We start from the raw sequence: 4,407 nt of genomic DNA, 5'->3' as shown, positions 1-4,407 counted from the left end.
AATGTCATTAATTAGTGACGCTGACGTCTATTAAAATGATCAGAAGCACAAAACACTGAAGGTAAACAGTTTCCATCAGGGAGAACCGAGTGGCTCTGAAATCACTTTTTACACACAAGCAAAGTTTCAGTTTCAGATTTATTTACAACTTAGTTCCAAGTTTAAGTTGAATAAAAACTGGCTTTAAACTCAGGATCACAGATGAGCTCCTTTACTATGTTGATCTGTAGGCGTCTGTTCATAAACATAAACCAGCCCAAACTCATTTACTATAAAATGAAATGGTGTTTGTAGAAATTCAGAAAAAAGCCGCGTCAGTCTCGACTGCATATGTGGACATATTTCTATATTGAGCTCTATTTACACAAAGTTAGGTTAGTTCATCATTTATGTTGAACAGACTCTCCCAAAGTTTTACGCTGCTGCGCTGACGTTGAACCGCGTGCTGCACTGGGTCGGTATGACGAACAGGTCAAAACCAGCTCTGAACAAAGTGACCGCTGGGCCCTGATTGGTGCTCTGGCTTTGCGCTTCCTTCGTTTTGACATGTGACGTTTTTATACACACAGAAACCAAAAGGAACGACAGATTTCTCAAAATGTAGGAGGAAAAAGTCGGATATTAGACTCTGAAATGTAGTGGAGTGAAAGGAAAAAGTCGACCAGAACGGAGAAACTTCAGTACAGATACACCAAAAATACTAAAGTACAGAAACTAATTACATTTACTCAGTTACTCAGTTACTGTCCAACACTGGCGTCCTGTGACCACTGATGAAGGACTAGAGGATGACCAACACAAACTGTGCAGCAGCAGATGAGCTGTCGTCTCTGTAGGGACTCACAATTGCCTCACAGTTGTTGGAAGGTGTTTGTTGGTGGTTAAATCACAGCTCAAAATCTAAATAAATAACCCAAAGGGTCTTTCAAAGAAAAGCTAAAGTTAAATCAATAATAGTCTAGATAAATTATTTTTTGAGGTCAATGTCTGTAAAAAATCTTTTTTTACAGTGTGTATTACAGCTAGAGTGGATTAGAAGTACAACAATTGTCAGCAATTCACTATCTGGCCACCAGAGGTCTCACTCTCCCGAGTAACAGCCCTGTTCCCCAAACCAAACCACCTGTACCTTCACCTCCCTGATCAGTCACACCTTAAATACTCCTCCCATTCAGCCAGTCAGTGTGGAGCATCGCCCGCTCCTCTGTCTTGCTGGTGTTTTGAACCTCTGCTTTTGCCCGTTGCTCTGTCTGTCCGGCTTTTCTGGACTGACCTCTGTTACGACCTTGTTTGCTTTGCCTTTTGACTCCGAGTTCTGGACTGCCCTGCTGTCGATAAATCTGCACATGGATCCTTCTCAGGTTTCTGGGTCACAGCAGTGATGCTGATCATCTGGATCTGTGTGATCATTTCACTCAGTAACTTTTATTCACATTAAATCGCCTTTAAAACTGAGAATACAGGGGGCAGATCTTTAACCAGAGCCTGAGAAAAGTGTTTTCCCCTTGTATCAGGGGGTCCTGCAGCCCCCCAATTGCCTCACCGTCATGCATGTGTACATGTAATACAGCCCCTCCCCCTTAATTACGGAGATATATTTGATAATTGACCTTATTTTCCTTATTATGTGCATTATGTGTGTGTATCCAATAGGCCTTTTTTGTTTATTATTATTAATTGACCTGCTTTCACGCGGTCACTCAGGTTTGTGGACGGTGGAGCGGAGGGATGCCAGACTGTCTCAGAGTGCTGCCGTGTCTGTGTGTCCTTCTGGTTCTCTCCTGTTAGTTAAGCTGTCATAGTCAGATCTGCCGGAGTCGTTAGCCGCACTCTGTAAATGTTCACATTCCCTGTTTATGTACAAACTCCCTGCTTTCTTTCTGAGTATACAATCACCCACATGTCCGGCCGGACACTGAAGGACGACCGACTGCTGAGCCCTCCTGCTGCCCGCTTCAGACCAGCTGCCCACACCCCAGCTGCCACCACCTGCCTTGGACTAGCTGCCCACCCTACACTGATGTTCTCATAGACTCCCAGCTATTCCTAATACCAATATTACTGCTATTAATATTAGTAGTATAATAACTCTGTAGGTAGTCTGACCAGAGGAGGACGGGTCCCCCTGGTGAGCCTGGTTCCTCCCAAGGTTTCTTCCTCAGCACTGAGGGAGGTTCTCCTTGCCACTGTTGCCGCTGGCTTGCCCACCAGGGGGGTTTTACATCCTTGTTAAAACTCTGTCTTTTCTGGAATTCTGTGAAGCTGCTTTGTGACAACATCCGTTGTAAAAAGTGCTACAAATAAATTTGATTTGATTTGATTAATTGACATTTTCTCTTCTTCATAGTAAATATAGATCTTTATAACTTCTTTCCTCCAAATCCCGGCGCTATAAAAACAGGTCCGATAACTGATGTTAGAGCTCAGTATGCAGATCACATTTGATAGACTTGATAAGAGAATTCAGCTGTTTTTCTGGTTACAAGATCAACTTTGACAAGTCCACCCGGGAGGAGACCCCGGGGAAGACCCTGGACACGCTGGCGTGACTATATCGGAATCCCTCCCAGGGAGCTAGTGGAAGTGGCTGGGGAAAGGGAGGTCTGGGCCTCATTGCTCAGGATGCTGCCCCCGCCACCCGAACCCCGGAGAAGCGGAAGATGATGGATGGATGGATGGATGGATGGATGGATGGATGGATGGATGGATGGATGGAAGATCAACTTTGACAAGTCAGAAGCAACCCCGCCTGGGAAGTTCGAAGATCTGACCTCCATTCCATCTTTTCCTTTTAAATGGTCTTTGGATGGATTTAACTACTTGGGAATACAGTATTCCCCAAATGTAAAAAAAGCTTGGTGCGCTAAAATCTTTTTTTCAATATTAAAACGGTTAAGGAGGACATGGCTCGGTGGACGGACCTGCCGATTTCATGGACAGGGAGGATAAACTTCATTAAAAAGAATATTCTTCCTAGGATACTATCCCCCCTACAGATGACCCCATGACCTTGTTGCCATTGATTTTGAAAGACGCATAAGCCGATTCATCTGGTATCATACAAAACCGAGACTTAGGCTTATCAAAGCTCCAGCTTCCTAAAGATAAGGGTGGGCTCGTCCTACCTAATGTACGCCTCTCCAAAATAGGGCCTGAGTCACAGTGTGGTGGGATTTAAAAGTGTGGTGGGAGATTAGCACAATTTTCAGAAGGGATGATCTATCATGGGCTTTCACTCCCCTCACTATGAACAAAGCTTTTTCTCCTGATATACAACACAGAGTTTCTCATCAGTGGCACAAAGTAGGTACCTGGTCTTTATCTGATCCGTATCAGAGCCGTACATTAACGTCATTTCAACTGCCAGAAAAATTCACTTTTTTGGAAGCGTGTCTCTACATGTCTCAGAAATGTCTTTCAGTCTTCATCATACACTACACTACTTTCAAACTTGCCACTTACACTCACCTGCCACTTTATTAGGTACATCATCACCTTCATGCACATTAACCTGTGCTCGGCAGTTGTTACCTGGCCAGGTACTCCGTATTGCAGTGACCGGGGCAAAACAGACCGGTACAGGTTCAGCTGCTGAGAGCTCTTATATGACCGGCTGATTTCCCCAGTGACTCGTCACATGACAGACCCAGCCAATGTGTCTCTGTCTGTTTATCTCCTTCTCTCTCTTGGTCTCGCTCTCTGTCTGTTTATCTCCCTCTCTCCCTTGCTCTGTCTGTCTGTCTGTCTGTCTGTCTCTCTCTCTCTCTCTCTCTGTCTGTCTGTCTCTCTCTCTCTCTCTGTTTATCTCCCTCTCTCCCTTGCTCTCGCTCTCTGTCTGTTTATCTCCCTCTCTCTCTCTCTCTCTCTCTGTCTGTCTGTCTCTCTCTCTCTCTGTTTATCTCCCTCTCTCCCTTGCTCTCGCTCTCTGTCTGTTTATCTCCCTCTCTCCCTCGCTCTCTGTCTGTCTGTCTGTCTGTCTGTCTGTCTCTCTCTGTCTGTTTATCTCCCTCTCTCCCTTGCTCTCTGTCTGTCTGTCTGTCTGTCTGTCTGTCTCTCTCTGTCTGTTTATCTCCCTCTCTCCCTTGCTCTCTGTCTGTCTGTCTGTCTCTCTCTCTCTCTCTGTTTATCTCCCTCTCTCCCTTGCTCTCGCTCTCTGTCTGTTTATCTCCCTCTCTCTCTCTCTCTCTCTCTCTCTCTGTCTGTCTGTCTCTCTCTCTCTCTCTGTTTATCTCCCTCTCTCCCTTGCTCTCGCTCTCTGTCTGTTTATCTCCCTCTCTCTCTCTCTCTCTCTCTCTCTCTCTCTGTCTGTCTGTCTCTCTCTCTCTCTGTTTATCTCCCTCTCTCCCTTGCTCTCGCGCTCTCTCTCTCTCGGCTGATTTGTCAGGGTTAAAGCCAGGAGGCGCAGCA

This window comes from Pygocentrus nattereri, chromosome 19 (assembly GCF_015220715.1).
Source record: "Pygocentrus nattereri isolate fPygNat1 chromosome 19, fPygNat1.pri, whole genome shotgun sequence".
Taxonomy (NCBI): Eukaryota; Metazoa; Chordata; class Actinopteri; order Characiformes; family Serrasalmidae; genus Pygocentrus; species Pygocentrus nattereri.
The sequence above is the reverse complement of the archived record's forward strand: the minus strand, read 5'-3'. Positions refer to the sequence as shown.